The 16,997-nt window shown below is 40.8% G+C and overlaps 1 protein-coding gene across 5 annotated transcripts in view; it reads right to left on the reverse strand.

Moving 5' to 3' along the window:
• The window catches only part of ID2 (inhibitor of DNA binding 2), a 414,839-nt gene that overhangs the window by 236,208 nt on the left and 161,634 nt on the right, over nt 1–16,997 (reverse strand). For 4 of the 5 annotated variants that reach the window (XM_060234232.1, XM_060234241.1, XM_060234249.1 and 1 more), the window contains exon 1: nt 5,287–5,292. The exons of the other annotated variant lie outside the window; for it this stretch is intronic. The gene's annotated coding sequence lies outside the window, so the exon portion shown is untranslated. Of the gene's footprint in view, nt 1–5,286; nt 5,293–16,997 lie in introns of those variants that run through there. 5 annotated transcript variants of the gene reach the window in all.

The following is a 16,997-nucleotide window of genomic DNA, read 5'->3' on the forward strand; positions in this document are numbered from 1 at the left end:
CTGGTTTGTTTCAAGGTGGTGACAAACTCCCATCACATGTGTGAGACAGAGTCCTCATGTTTTCCCCCAACAAATGTGAGGATTTTGTAATCTGTAGATTAGTAGCGTTAGATTAGAAGAAAAGATATATTGACTTCAGTGGATTTAAAAGGGTTTAACTTCTTCAGGACTGCAAACAATCCCTGTTTGGGATTGCTGAGACTGCTAAATTTGTATCTCCCGAACTGCTTCTGTCTACTTTATGGCATAACTAATAACACTGTTGTGATTGCATTTGGAACAAAAGGCCATAAAGTCTATTGGCAAGGACATTTACAAAGAAGAATCAAACACTATTCTTTTTAAAGCTGTGTGTGTTTTTCTCCTTGTCATCCTTGGCATTCTAAAAACAAGATGGGGACAGATGGCAGAAACAGACTCAAATTTCCCCTGAGATGAGATGGAATTGCTACAGAAGATCAGAATCAAACCAAATAGGGGATTCCAAAATCAAAGTATTTGAAAACTTAATTTGTAACAAGTGATAGAAATGCAGGGCTGGTATCAGATACCCTGTGATACTGGAAGATCTTGCACAAAAGGTAAAATGTGTAGAAGTGAGGAAAATGCTGAGAGAAAGGCAGATAAGAATGATTACTGAAAAATGTTTACCATTATCCTTAGGGGCACTTCTGGAAAAAGGAAGCAGTTTCGGGAGAGAGGACATTAGAGCAGAGAAGTGTATTTGTGGTATGTGTGTGTTTGTGGGTGTGTGGGATAGAGATATCCTCCTCCTACCATTTGTGTGCTGCAAACTGCACATCCCCTGTAGCTTTCTTTCCTATATAATTTCGGTCATGTGCCTGCACACATATATGTGCAGAGAGCCAGTTTGGTGTAATGGTTAAGTGCGTGGACTCTTATCTGGGAGAACCAGGTTTGATTCCCCATTCCTCCACTTACAGCTGCTGGAATGGCTTTGGGTTAGCCATAGCTATCACAGGAGTTGTCCTTGAAAGGGCAGCTGCTGTGAGAGCCCTCTCAGCCCCACCCACCTCACAGGGCATCTGTTGTGGGGGGAGAAGATATAGGAGATTGTAAGCCACTCTGATTCAGAGAGAAGGGTGGGGTATAAATCTGCAGTCGTCTTCTTCTTCTTCATCATCATCATCTCTGCATAGTTTTACATTTATGAAAAAAACAAACTGAACTGCTTTGAAGATTTTGTGTTTTAAATGGAAGAACATCACATATCTATCCTAGCCCGTCTGTATCCCTCCCCTCTTATCCAAGGAGTATAAGGTGGCTTGCATTGAGTCATCTCATATGATCTTCATAACAGCGATGTGAAGTAGAATAGGTTGAAGATAACAACTCTCACAAGCCTAGGAGGGAGTTGAACTCCATTCCTATTTTAATTTACTTTCAACTAAGGGTAGGGCTCCCAACCTAAATGTTAAAAATGGTATATGCCCATTCACAGTGCATTATACTAAACATCCATTTTATCTTTTCATTGCTAGTATCTCAGGAGTGTAAGCATTGTTTGTCTATGTTTGGTGCCTGGGGAAATAATGAGAGCTGAGTGTGACATTATTCATTATATCTCACAATCATAAATGGAGTTGCACCCTTCTAAGCCCATTGACTTGAATGGATTTAGGATGGTACAACTCGGTTTAGGTTTTCTTTGTTTCCACTCATGGCTATGACAGCCCAGTCCTAAGCACTGTATCTCTTTGATGTCTGATAAGATGACAGTCATCAAAAATGTTATGTTCAAAAATTTCATGGTGGTTCCTGTTGACATGGACATCTGATGGGTTTGATCTGGAAGATGCAAGACTGTACAAAAGCACAAGGGAAAAAAGCCTATTCAGATGAGCCCTTAATCAGTCCATTAAAATACTTCTGTAGAGGATCATGGATGTCATATAGGTATTCATGTTATGAAGATGGCTAGCTAGCTGGTTGTTCTTGATGTATCTGTAATGATGAATATGTGTTTGCTGCCTTTTGTTGTGGCAAAACAGCCCTTCTTCCACGGACTGTGATTTGCATGCGTGTCAATTGAAAATCCTGACCAAGTCAATGTTTTTGCACAATAAGTGTGCTGGATGTGACAATATATTCTACTGAGTGGGGGGGGGGGGGGAGCACAGGTTGGTACCACATGCTTTCTTTGCAAGATTTAATCTATCTGATATCTGAATAATGCATGGCCATGTAACCTGGAGGCTAAGGAGAAGATCTGAGCCTTCAACCTAATGAAGTCAACAAGATTATAAGTATTAGTGAAGATTAGTTGCCTGAGTGGAGGTTTGCAGGATCAAATCCTAAATTTACCTCTAATCTGCCTTTGTCGATTGATCTAGTAGGTAGCCTCCTTAACTCCCATGATCTTATATCTCTGCGTTTTGTTAGCCCGAAGCGCCTGAGGCGGCTCTACACAACATATATGTGAAGTGCTGCAGACCTCTACTTTGAATAATGTGCCAGATAGGGGTAATAAATAGAAACTAAATTTACATTCCTTCCCCCCCCCCCCTTTGTTGTTGGAAGCAATTTGCATGTTATGCTGCAGGATCCTAAAGTGAAAGGAAATGTGCTTGACGCTAAAATTGGCTCCGTGGCTCCACTTTCCTCAGCTCCTCACCACCTGCCTCTAATCAAACTGTCCAATTACTGGAAACAATTGTTTTCTTGCCTTCTGGGAAGTAAAGACACCAAGTTAAAAAAACCCACTGCTCTGCAAAATGTTACTTTTCAACAAAAGTACTATATATACATATTAGTATTGGATAAGATCAGGGTTACTAGAGCCATTGGATCAACAGGATGCCCATGCAAGGTGGAACCCATAAAACATGAAGGGCTACTAAATACAGAAATCTTGGGAGTATGTCTAAGCCAGGCAAAAGGTTATTTAGGTGTGTAACAATACAATCAGAATGAGGCTCAGATTACTCTATATTCTAACAGCGCTGATTAACATAGAAGGGACAGTTTTCCCTTTGTGTTGCAGATATCACTGTGGAAATTTTACTCAAAAGGTGATAAGAGCGTATAAGCAGACTTGTGCAAGATGACCCATCTGTGTACTCTCTCTCTCTCTCTATTTATATTTATCTATTTGTAACCCATCTTTCTGTATAAAGGAACACTCAAGGCTTGCTAATGAAAATGAAACATTGTACTATAATATAGACATAAAGATAAGCTATGAATTAACAACATAGTAACAGTTTATGAGATTATTTGTTCATTTCACAGATTCAGGTTGGTAGCCATGGTGGTCTGAAGTAGTGGAACAAAGTTTGAGTGCAGTGTTACCTTTAAGACCAGCCAAGTTTTATTCAAGGTATAAGTTTTCACATGCAATCTCACTTCTTCAGATACAGTGAGACAGAATTTCCTCAACCATTACATGTAGGAAGAGAGCCGAGGAAGGGGTTAGTTGCCAGGAAGGGTCAATTAGAGTCAAGAAACAGACAGAAACAAATTGGAAATAACCAGTCCATAAATATAGGTAGAAGGTGAACAATAAATTATTATACAGCATGATGAAGATGTTTTACTGATTCAAAGATTAAACAAAAATGATAAGCTTAGTTTATATGGTAACCATTTGTTTGAGTTCAATTCTGGGGCAAAAACAGTGAAGGGAAAAATATGTCAAAATTGGAGATTAATTGTAGAATGCTGAGAGTTATTTATTTATTTATTTGATTTCTCTCCTACCCTTCCCACAAGTGGGCTCAGGGCGGGTTACGTCAAGGAAATATCTAGCAAAAAAATCAATCTAAAGCCTAAAAACATAATTTCTTAAAACCACAAAGACAATAACAAAATGAAATTCTAAAATATCATATCTTGGTTCTGTTCATTTTGAAAGATATGAGGTCTGATTGATGTGTTCTCCAGCAGTTCTAGTCCAGTGGTCAGTTTGGCTGGCCATTTGAGCAGGAGGGGCAAGAATAATAGAAATCCTGAATAACAGAGACCCTGCCATCCATCTCCTCTCAAGCATGGAGGTGACCTAACAACATCTTCTTCTTTGAAGGGGGGGGGGGTGACGGGCTGTGCAGATTTATCTCACCTGTCCTCAGACCAGAGAAATACATTCCATTTTCTACTATTCATTATGTTACATTGCAGTCTACTATTCTAATCTGTTATTTCAAATGAGAGATAAAATATCAATTTCAGTATTCCAAATAAGAGATAAAATCCCCTTCTGGGGGACTGGTGAAAATACAGATGTAAAGGATGAATGAGGTTAGCATATGTAGTGAGATAAGAAACAATATCCCTGTTAAGTTCTGGAGATTCCATTGTTCTGTGTTGTAATAACTTGCAATTTAGAAATTTCCCTTTCTAGTTTCTTCTTGAAGTTCCTTTGCAATAAAACAGCTTCTTTGAGATCATCCGTTGAATGTTCTGGAGGGTGGGATATAAATTAAACAAACAAACTAGACTTGATTTATTTATTTATTTTTGTTAATTTGTATTCTGCCTTTTCCCATGAGTGGGCTCAGGGCGGATAACAACAAATTTTAAAACAATTAAAAGCTACAAGCTAAAACCATAGGATACAATAAAACAAACAATGTATATGTCACAGGAGGCAGTTTCCAATTGGGCACATTATATATATCAATACAACAGTAGGCCCAGAGATGGAATAATAGATTAAGATAAGATTAAAATAAGATAGCATCATGACAGGTAAGGGAGGCCAACCAGATGGAAATAAGGATGTCTGCTGCCTCAACCAAAGGCCCGATGGAATAGCTCCATCTTGCAGGCCTTACAAAATGGTATTAATTCAGGTAGGACCTGGATTTCCACAGGGAGCTGATTCCACCAGGCCAGGGCCAAGGCTGAAAAGGCCCTGGCCCTGGTTGAGGCAAGTCGAATGTCCTATGGCCAGGAGATGCTGCGAAGCAGAATGCAGCGATCTCTGGGGCACATATGGGGAGAGGCGGTCCTGCAGGTATGTCAGTCCCAGGCCACGTAAGGCTTTAAATATTATGTTGATGAAGATCACAGAACTTCATAAGTCATTTTATGCTGAATGCCAGCTGTGCAAAGGACCAATGTGATTAGGTTTGACTCACCTTTTCTGAAAATACAAGGAAGAAGACCACAGCCTGAACAAACATTAGTTTGCTAGTTATGCTTAAAGGCATAACTAGCAAACTAATTTGAAAGAAAGTAAGATTATGAATGTGATTAAGTTAGTGTTCATATTTTTAAGATCAATACCACAGACAGATTTCGCACTCACCTTACGCCGTTGTCAAGTTCGTCTTCTCAGCGTGTGTCCTTTGGATTTTCCACTATCTGCGCCGGGGCTGCAGCAAACATTGCAGTTTTTGCGCAGCAAACAAAAATCGCTAAAAACCACTTTCCATTTGCCACGTGAAAACTGTGATGTTTGCTGCAGCCCAGGCACAGATAGTGAGAAATCCGAAGGACGCCGTGATAAGAAGAGGAACGTGACAGTGGAGTAAGGTGAGTGCGAAATCGGTCACAGTCTACAAAAGCGAATTCCACTGATTTTTAATGGGACTTCCCATGGTTCTCTCTTCTTCTTTTTTGCCTGTTGGGTGGGATATAAAGTCACTTCTGAGCCCTCTTGCGCATGAAAATAAATTACTCCACCATGATAGATTTATGCCAATTTATGCCAAAGAAATACATATTACAAGTAGTTTTCTGCAAGTGACAAAAATGGACAGGAGGAGCAAAACTGCCCATTTAGGGGTTTGCACCTGCCCCAAAGGGGACATAGAGGTACACCAATGAAAGAAAGATAATAAGTGGAGACAGCAATTATAAAGAGAGAGGCACTGCCTTTCTACTGCATTAGAGAATATAATTCTAACTTTATTGCCAATCACATTGCATCATCAGAGTTATATTAGACTGGAGTTTGTTCCCCTGCAACTTTGGGATATAGGCACTGACGCTCTTGCTTGAGTCTCCAGCCTCTGAAACAGCTGTTGCAATGCCCTCCATCTGGAGATGACATTGAAGGCTGCTTCAATTGGAATTGTACTGCGGTGGCAAAACTCACATTGTACTGTTCCCGACCCACCCCTTACTTTATGTGCAACCCCAGGGGGACTGGAAGCCATCTTTGGTCTCCTTGAAGCTTCCAAGGGGAGCCTGAAACTTACAGGATCTGCAAGAAACTGATTTTTCACCTTTCCTGGCTAACTAGTGGTGTAATGAGACACCTGCCAGTTTGGATGCTCTCAGGCTGTTGGAATTGTGGCCAGGTATATTTCGGGGGAGTTTAATCCCACCTGGCAGCCTCCAGGTGAACATGTCTTCCTGGACAATGGCTTCCAGCGACAATCAGGCCTGGATCTGACCTCAATGGAAGAGGTGTCATGGTCAGACCGCTTGGTTTTGAAGGCCCGGCTGGACATTCCTGCTCCCCCCATCTATGTGGTGAGCTGATTTATGCTCGCCTGCAGAGACTAATGGATACTATCGGATTCCAGAATGCTCTGTGGGATCCACAGCCTTCCAGCATCTCATTGAATGGACTGATAGGGGACTGGAATTCTGATCTCTCTGAAGCCACTGATCAGATAGCTGTCCAATGTCCTCTACACTCCCATGGCAAATCATCCTCCTGGTATATAGAAGAACTCAGGGGGAGGAAGTAAGAGATTACACAACTAGACTGAGTTTGCAATATTCTCAGACTGCTTAGACAACTAGACCGAGTTTGGCAATATTCCCAGACTGAGGTGGCAAGAGCATCTCATAAGGCATTTATGAAATCCTATGAGGTGGCAGTGAAGGCTGTGAAAAGAGATTTCTACTCAGCTTCCATCACATCTGCTAACTCATGCCAAGTGTGATTATTTAGGAAGATTCAGTTTCTAATGTCCGTCTCAATGAGGGACCCAAAAAGGTATAGTAATTCAGCTATCAATTTTGAGGGTTTTTTGAGTTTCTTTGTGGATAGTCTTGTTACTCCACCAGGATCTACCTGCCAATCTTGATACAGTAAGTGAACTGGAGGCCCCTTGGTTCTCTTTGAGTTCAGTTTTTTATTCCTTCAATTTGCTCTCCTCTTTTGATGTTGACAGAGTCCTGGCTGCTGTTAGGCTGACCACATGCTTCCTTGACCCATGCCCCTCTTGGCTGGTTATGGCTGGTGATGAGAGGATACAGGGCCCCATGAAGGAGATTATTAACCTGTCTCTGGTGGCAGAGGAAATCCTGGAGAGCCTCAAGGAAGCAGTGGTTGAACTGCTCTTGAAAAAAGTCATCATTGGATCCAGGGGTCATTTTGTAGAAAAATAGGTGATGGAGCTAATCCAGAGATTGTTATGCAGCTGCACATACTATTCAATGGACAAGGAGGTGGAACTCTCAGAAGGAGATGGAACTCTCAGAAAGGTTCAGGAGCTGTGCTCCTGTGAGCTCCCACTGAATCTGAGGCCTGATTGGATCCATCAGATCCAGTGAATTACTGCCCAGTTTTTAACTTATCATTCCTGGGTAAGGAAATTGAAAGAGTGGCAGCAGAACAACTTCAGGACTTTCTGGAGGACACATCGGTGTTGGACCCATTCCAGTCAGGCTTCTGCCCTGGCCATGGGACAGAGACTGTGCTGGTCATTGGCAGCTGGATGAGGGCAGATTGGTGCTGCTGCTATTGTTAGCTCTTATGGCAGCATTCGACACAGTTGACTATGAGCTGTGACTCATCGCCTTGCCACTGTGGGAATGCAGGGAGTAACCCTTCAATGGCTTTCCTTCCTTCTTCCTTCCTTCCTTCCTTCCTCTTCCTTCCTTCCTTCTTTCTTCTCTTTCTTTCTTTCTTTCTTTCTTTCTTTCTTTCTTTCTTTCTTTCTTTCTTCTTCTTTCTTCTTTCTTTCTTTCTTTCTTTCTCTTGTCTTTCTTTTCTTTCTTTCTTTCTTATATGATAAGTTTATTAGAAATTCCAAGTTATACAGAACTGGTGCTGGGTGAAGTAGTATCAAGTAGATTAATTCCATATATAACAAAATTTTACTATGCATAAAGTACTATGGTATATATAACATTGTAGAACATCTTATTTAGCATTTAAGATAACATCCAGTTTGCCAATCAATCAATCTATAGATAAATAAATAAATATCTTCTAAGGATAAATTAACTGGTAATTGGGCTAGAATTTTGACTCTTAAGTTAAAAATACTGCCTTGCTTCATCCCAAGCCAAACAAAAGAGAATATTTACATACAAAGAGAAAGAAGGGATAGCATAAGTTAGAAAGAATATAGTGAGAGAAATTGAAGGTAAGTTGTGTTAATAGGTAAAATGTTTTTTGATTCAGTATATTCCAGAAACAGAAGCCATTTTTCTTCAAATGATGTGACCTTGGGGTAAATGTTGGACAAGGAAGGTTGTGCTGTGATTTTCTCCATTATTAAAATGTCCCAGATTTTTGTAAACCAGAGTTCAAGTGATGGTATGGTGTTGGATTTCCACAGAGATGCTATAGCCGTTTTAGCAGCTGTAAGAAGACTTTCAATCAATTTGCAAGAAAGCTTTGGAATCTTCAAAGTTTGGCAATATTGCAAAAAAAAAAAAAATACTTCAGGAGAGTGTGGGATGTTGTAACCAGTAATGTGCTTAATGTGTTCAAGAATCTGTCTCCAGAAAGCTCCTATTAGTGGGCATTGCCACCAGCAATGTACCAGCCTTCCCAACATAAATTGGAATATAATGAGGAAATTGAAGCAAGTCTTTTGGGGCTTAGGTACCATAGGGTTAAAATCCTGCAACTTCATATGATGAGATGATGAATTGGCCAAAGCAGATTTCCAAATTTCTGACCAGTGCTCTTCTGTAAGTTCTGTAACACAGTCTCTGTTCCAAGATTGTTGATAGTGGAGTATCTTTGGTTTGGTACAAGTAAGCAATATTTTGTAGATTTGTGAAGTCAGACCTCGAAAGTCACATTCAGTCGTATCTAGTAGCTTTTCAAAGGCTGTCTGAGGAGTCTGCAATATTGAAGAAAGCTTTATATGTGAAGCTACATGTTGTAATTGAAAATAAAAAAACACATGGAATTTTTACCTTTAACCAATGCTCGAGCTTCTGTTTTAGAAGAAGTTCCTGCTTTGATGCCAAGTCTTTTAATCTTGTGATTCTGGCTTGTCTCCACTTTGAGATGGGTATAGGATTCGAAGTTGAGGGAAACCAATTTTGTTGCAGAAAGGTAGTATGCCTAGAAATTTTTGGTAAGAGTTTGTGCTTCAATGAGTCCCACGAAAGTATAGCAGTTCTGCGGTAAAGTATCACATCCGGATAATTCAAGCCTCCTTGAGTGAAGTGTAATCTTAAGGTTTTGAAGCCAGTCCTTGGCTTTTTGTGATGCCATAGAAACTCATTGAGAGTACTTTGCCATTGCTTCAGTGTAAACAAAGGAATGTCCAAAGGAAGGGAGCGGAAGAGGAAGAGAAGTTTAGGAAGAACAAATGATTTTATTAAGTGGTATTGATCATACCAGTTGAGCGACAATTTCTCCCACCTTCCTAGATCTGATTTAATGTCCTGAAATTTGTTGAGGTAGTTGATTTTCAACAAATCTTTAATATTAGGTGTGAGAAGAATGCCCAAATAAGGCAAAGAGGTGTGTGACCATTGAAATGTGAAATTTTCTTTAAGAACTGTTGTTGTCAATGTAGATAGGTTAACTGGAAGTATAGCAGATTTTGAGGTGTTTATTTTCAAGCCTGAAATTGTGCTAAACTACGATAAAAGGTTTTGTAGACAATGGAGTGAGGAGGGTGGATCTGTAACATACAACAACATGTCATCGGCGAACATACTTAACTTGAATTCTTGATCATGAAATTTAACTCCTTTAATGCAGACGTTATGATGAATTTCACTTGCCAAAGGCTCTAAGACCAAAGCAAACAATATAGGCGGTAACGGGCAGCCTTGGCGCGTACCTCATTGCAAATAAACGGTTGACCTTGACTTGTGCTGCGGGAGATGAATAAATGGAAGATATTGCTCTGATGAAGTTATCCCCAAAGTTCATATGTTGAAGTAAAGAAAGCAAGTAGGTTGTTTCCAGAGAATCGAAAGCTTTCTCTATGTCCCTGGAAAGCAACAGTTTCAGGGCTGTTTGTAGAACATATAGAGATGATACTTATAGTTTTAAAAATATTGATCGTTAAATCGCGGCCTGGCATAAAGCCGGATTGGTTAGGATGGATGTTTTCAGTAATGAAGGTTGATAGACGTTTAGCCATGAGAGGTGAAAATTTTATAATCTTGATTTTGTAAAGACATTGGTCGATACGAAGATGGAAGTGTGGTGTCTTTATCTGGTGTATGTATTATTATGAAAGAGGCATCATTCCAAGATTGAGGTAATTTTCCAGAGGACATAATTTCATTACAGGCATCTGCTAGAGGCCCAGCGGCTTTATTCTTCTTCAAAGCTTTTATGGTTTGAAGAATTTCCTGAGGTTCAATAGGTTTATTTAATATCTCTCGATGAGCTTCTGTAAGAGATTTACTGTAAGGACTATCTTTGAGGTATTCTGCAATTGAGTTCAGTGATGGCTTTTTAGAGGTGTATAAAGCGCTATAATATTTTGCAAATACAGAGGCAATTTTCTGGGAATTAGAATGCAGACTGTTGTTCTTGTCCTGGATAAAAGTTACCATTCTAGATGAATGCTGTGCCTTTACTCTCCAAGAAAGCAAATGTAAAGCTTTGGCAGAATTACTCCATGTCTTTTGCTTCAAGTATAGGAGATTCCTCCGTATATTGGAACATTCTGTTGTTTCCAATAATTTACGAGTTTGTTGTAACTGATTGTAGATTTTCTTACTATCAGAAGTTTTGTGGAGTTGTTCCAGGTGACCAATTTTATTTTTCAATTCTTCTATTACAGCTTGCTTTTGTTTTTTCATATGTGACGACATGGATATAAGTTTTCCTCTGAGAACTGCCTTGAGAGCATCCCAGTGGATGGTCGAGGAAGTTTCATCTGGTCGATTCTCTGATAAATATTGATGGATGCTATTTTCTAATTTGGATGTGTGAAGGGTAGAGTAAAGAAGGGATTTATTTAATGACCAGGCAGAGGAGCGCTTGGCTTCTTTATTAAACTGCATATAACAGGACACTGAGGCATGAGCCGACCAATTCATATTTCTGGTGTCTGTTTCTTTTATTCTATCCATTAAGATAGCAGAAGTCAAAATAAAATCAATTCTGGTATAGACATTATGTCTTGGGGGAAAAAAGGTGTAATTTTTTTCAGTTGGATGCATATGGCGCCATGTGTCCAGAAGATGAAATTCATCCAACAAGGAAGCCAGTTTTGTATTTTGGGAGCTTTGTTGTCTATGGTGAGAGATAGGGAGAGAACGATCTAATTCATTGTTAACAATGCAATTCAGATCTCCACCCAATATCAACTTACTTTCTTAAAAGGAACGAAATTTCAGAAAAACATCTTGCAGGAATGTTATCTGGTTTTCATTTGGAGCATAGATTGAAGCAAGTGTAACTAGTTGATCTCCTATGGAACCTTTGACAAAAATAAATCTGCCATGCTGATCAGTTTTTGTGGCTTTGTGATGAAATTGTACTTTATTCGAGAATCAAGACTCCATGCGATTTGGAAGATCCTGTGGAATGAAACTGGTGTTGGATCCAATTTGCTTTTAGAAGAGGCTGCACTGGAGAATGTAGCTGTGTTTCTTGGAGAAAGATGTCCGAACATAATTTGGATAAATTAGAAAGTATCCTCTTTCTTTTGATTGGATTTTGAAGACCTCTAACATTAAGAGATGTAATGTGCATTATTCAGTTCAATCCAAGCCGCAGCTGAGCAGAAAGACGCGACCACGTGAAAAGAGAGTCAGAGTACCTAGAAGTCAAAGCAAAGTGGAGAGAGAGAGTGAGCAAATAATTATAAAAATGACTAGTTTGTAAAAGGTAATTAAGGTAAGGGATAAGAACTTAGAGAAAAAACAGAAGTCTGTGCAGTTTAGAATGAATGAGATGAGAGATAAAAATATAGATTGGTTTTATTTTTATTTATATTTTTTTAAAGTTAGGTTCGGGGTATGCAAGGTAACGTGCTATGTAAAGATTCCTGGAAGTCAAATGATAATATAACTAAGCTGTGTAGAGAAGGCAGTACTATGCTACTCAAATGAGAATAGGTAGATTACAAGGTACAATTGATCATATTCAGGTTCCTAATAATGGAAAATAATTAATTATGAAAATTAATGAGATAGTTAATAAGCATAAATATTATATAAATACAATCAAGCTCCTAAATAATAGACGGTATCTATATGACAGAATTAATTGTAATAAATAATATAAATTTGATGAATTATCTAATCACAACTACCTATGAATCAATTATGCTCTAAACACACTATAATCAGTTAGTTACCAATAATCTACCAATAATGTCAGCTGAAGTGGGAGTATGAGGATATTACAATAGATGGTATATGTAGACTTGGGAAAAGTTATTCAAAATTATGGAGAAACTGTGGATCTGCACAGTAAAACTAGTAAATCCTTAGAGTATTATAGAAGTTTCCTGAAATACAGCAACAGTATATGTTTAACACTAACCTAGAATCAGAACTATATTCTAAATATATCTGTCTCTAAGCAATTTTTTTTCTTATTTTCTCTTTCTTTCTGTTGGATCAATCTAAAATTAATGTAAAAGGATGTAATTGAAACTGTAGTACTGTATATTTTTAAAAACCCTTAAAACTATTTCACACGCAGATTCATGCGAGTTTAAAGAACTGTAACAACAGTAAGGCTGGATGCTAAGGCAGACTGTTCAACACTGTCAGAAATCAATGTAAACACACACACACTCTCTCAAACTCACTAACTGGCTAAGAAAGGAGCAACTGAAACAATGTCTCCCCCCCTTCCCCTCCAACCCCACAAGATGTCAAACAAGCTAAACTTTATAACGCTACCCACACGACCAAGGTGACACACTAGGCACTTTGATAAGAGGCAAGCTTAAAATCATTGCAGGAACAAGTAAATGCACAGTCAGTTTAAAAGGATCAGGATTTTGTTTTCATTCGGAGGAGAGGGTGGCTGCTCCTGCTTCTTCTTCTGTGTTTGTTTACTGAAGTCAGTAGGCAGAGGAATCATCAGGGCTTGTAACAGAGAGTGCCCAGAGTCTAGGTCTGAGGCAAAATAGGATCTTTCCTTATGAACGACTTGAATTCTTGTCAGATCTCTCCATCTATAAGGCATCCCTGCTTGACGAAGTGCATCAGCAATTGGCTTCAACTCTTTCCTTTTGAATAGGACAGCAGGAGGGAGGTCTGGGAAGACCAATATAGCCATGTCATTAAACAACAGTGAACCTTGGGAATGGGCTGCTTCTAGGATCGCCTGACGCGAACGGGAATCAGGCAACGTTGCTATAATGACCTAGGGCCCCCTGCATTTAGGATTGTTCAGAGGTCCTAGTCGATAAGCTTTTGAAATAATCCGAGCTACTCCTTCTTCTAACTGCAACTCCTGTGCCAGCCATCTCATAAGAAAGGTAGATTTAAAGAACGGTAGCAGAACAACTGCAGGACTTTTTGGAGAACACATCGGTGTTGGGCCCGTTCCAGTCAGGCTTCTGCCCTGGACATGGGACAGAGACTGTGCGGGTCATTGGCAGCTGGATCAGGGCAGGTTGGTGCTGCTGCTATTGTTAGCTCTTATGGCAGCATTTGACACAGTTGACGATGAGCTGTGACTCACTACCTTGTCGCTGTGGGAATATGAGGAGTAACCCTTCAATGGCTTTCCTCCTTTCTTCATGGGCAGTGACAGAGGGTGGCGCTGAGGAGGGAGATATCGACCAAGTGCCTCTTTTATTTGGGGTTCATCGAGTGGCACTCCTCTCCTGGATGTTGTTTAACATCTACATGTTATTGGGTGGCCACTCAGCTGTCTTCCTGCAAAATCTGGCTGAGGGATTAGAGGCTGTGATGGGCTGACTGAGAAAGAACAGGCTGAAGCTGAACCCATCAAAGATGGCAGTCCTGTGGCTGAGGGGACCAGTACTGGGGCTGGAATGCAGATTGCTGACTCTTCTGGGCACCATTGACACTGGAGTCATCCATTAATAGTCTGGGCATGATACTGGATGCTGTCCTCTCAATGGAGGCCCATGTCATGCAGATTGCCAAAGTGGCTTCCCCCCACCCCCATCTTCGCCAAGTCTGGCAACTGGCTCCCCTTCTGTCCCATTTGGACCAAGCCACAGTGATCCATGCAACAGTCACCTCCAAATTAGACTACTGTAACTCGCTCTGTTTTGGCCTATCCTTGAAACTGACCCAGAAACTCCAATGTGTCCAGTAGACTTGCCAATCCCCAGGTCCCAGTGGGAGTTCTTCCGCTTTTGCATGCTCCTTCCCACCCCCAGTCAGCTGGCCTGTGGGGGGAAGCCCCGCCCCCAGAGGACCATGTGCCTTTGCACCTCCGGAGGCTTCAGTCACCGATTGAAAGGCTTCCTCTTGGGATGGGGTGTCTGTGTTGCTGTGAAGAAGTTGGCAGAAACTCATGAGTAGAGGGGCCAATCCCATGCTTCAGACTCACCAGAAACGGGGTGGGGGGGGGGGAGGGAAACGTCTGCTGAGCACTTCATGATTCCCTATGTGGAGATCAATTCTCATAAGGTATAATGGGGAATTGATTTGGAGGTTTCAGGGGCTCTGAAGGAGCTGTTTTTTGATGTAGAGGCGCCAAACTTTCAGTATAGTATCTAGTGCCTCTCCCCAAAGTACCTCCCAAGTTTCAAAACGATTGGATCAGGGGGACCAATTCTATGAGTCCCAAAAGAAGGTACTCCTATCCTTCATTATTTCCTATAGAAGGAAGACATTTAAAAAGGTGTGCTATCCCTTTAAATGTGATGGCCAGAACTCTCTTGGAGTTCAATTATGCTTGTCACACCCTTGTTCCTGGCTCCTCCTCCAACATCTCCTGGCTCCATCCCCAAAGTCTCCTGGCTCCACCCCCAAAGTCCCCAGATATTTCTTGAATTGGACTTGGCAGCCCTAGTGTCCAGAGTGTGGTGGTGCAACTCCTGTCAGGAACACATACAACTTGTGCTGCGCCAGCTACACTGGCTTCCAGTTGAGTACTGAGTCAGATTCAAAGTTTTGGTGTTGACTTTTAAGGCCTTGAGTGGTCTAGGACCAGCGTATCTGTGGGACCATCTTCTCTGCTATGTCCCTGGTAGGGTTTTGTGCTCTGTCAGCAACAATTTGCTGGTAATCCCTTGCCCCCAAAGAAGCTCTAATGTCCTCAACTAGGGCTAGGGCTTTTTCAGTCCTGGGCCCTAGCTGATGGAATTCTCTGTCAGATTATGTTTGGGCCCTGTGGGATCTTCTACAATTTCACAGGGCCTGTAAAATAGAGATGTTCCACCAGACCTTTGATGGAGGACGGTGATAGCTGGTGTCTATCGTTTTATCCATTCCCCTCCAAAATATCCTTCCCCCCAGTTTGCTCCAACAGTCTGAAGAGTATGAACAGAATTAGAACGCCATCAAGGGCTGGAATTTTACTGTTTTAAATTAAACATTGTTTTATATATTTTTATGAATTTTCTATCCATTGTACATCACCCAGAACCCGGTCTTGGCTGGGATGGAGCAATTAATTAAATCTAATAAATAATAATAGTATCTGCCCTAACAAGGGAACACAGCAGAAACAGTAGTGACCAGTGGGAAGTCAGCTGTTCATCTGTTAGGTTTCACTCTTCCCTAAAAGATGTGAAAGTTTCAGCTGTGTTTCATGATGGTTAGCACTTAGGGAACCACCTTGTTACCATATGTATCTTAAGAACATAAGAACATAAGAGAAGCCATGTTGGATCAGGCCAATGGCCTATCCAGTCCAACGCTTTGTGTCAGACAGTGGCCATTAAATCCCAGGCACCATCAGGAGGTCCATCAGTGGGGCAAGGACACTAGAAGCCCTCCCATTGTGCGCCTCCCCTCAAGCACCAAGAATACAGAGCATCTTCATAAAAGAGCATACAGTAGGAGGGAAAAGAGCAGAGGCGTCCCTCTGGAGGACCATCATAGAGAACGAGGTCCCAACAGCTCCATAGCTTGGACCCCACAGTAAAACTCCACTGACAGCAGACATTTCTAACAACAGAATTGATGAGACTTGCTTGTTTAGCTTCTGCTGCTGCCTCAAATGCTCCTTGAGACACTGCTCCTTGGGCACAGTGGACCCTCGGTAGCAGAATAAAGAAGAGAGCAAAGTTTGTCCAGTGAAACCGTAAGACTAACAAAGTTTAATTCTGAGTGTATGTTTTCATGTGCATGCATGCTTCTTCTGATACCTGAAAATATTTATTTATTTAATTTCTATCCCGTCCTTTCTGCCTGTGGGCTCAGGGTGGGTTGCAACATAAAACTCACAACAGTAAAACCAATTCTAGTACAATCAAATCTTTAACCCTTGCAAAACAAGATAGCATTCTAAAAAAAAAAAAAAAAAAATCATTTCACAGTGTCCCAGCACTGTAAAACATTAAAGACAGAAAATACCTGGTGAAGTGTGCATGGACATGAAAGCTTATACCCAGAATCAAACTTTGTTGGTATCACTGGACTCAAGCTTTGCTCTGTTGCTTCAGACCAACACGGCTATGCACCTGAATCTAGCATAAAGGATAATTTGGGGGTCTGCAGGGGACGAGTAAATGTGGAACAGTATCTGCCTTGCACATGCAATCTCATCTGGACTGGTCCCTTTCTCCTTTTCTTTCTCTCAAACCTGCCCCCCCCCCAAGAAAACTGAGAGGTAATCAACTCATACCATTGTTTGTTTTTAATAACCTGAAATGTATAAAATCTGTAAGGAGGATGTACCACTTGCAGTGGTTGTGCTAGAAATATCAGCAGACCATGATGAATTTAAGTCTCTAAGGAAAGCCAGGGCTCACACA

Source organism: Heteronotia binoei, chromosome 1, assembly GCF_032191835.1.
Source record: "Heteronotia binoei isolate CCM8104 ecotype False Entrance Well chromosome 1, APGP_CSIRO_Hbin_v1, whole genome shotgun sequence".
NCBI lineage: Eukaryota > Metazoa > Chordata > Lepidosauria > Squamata > Gekkonidae > Heteronotia > Heteronotia binoei.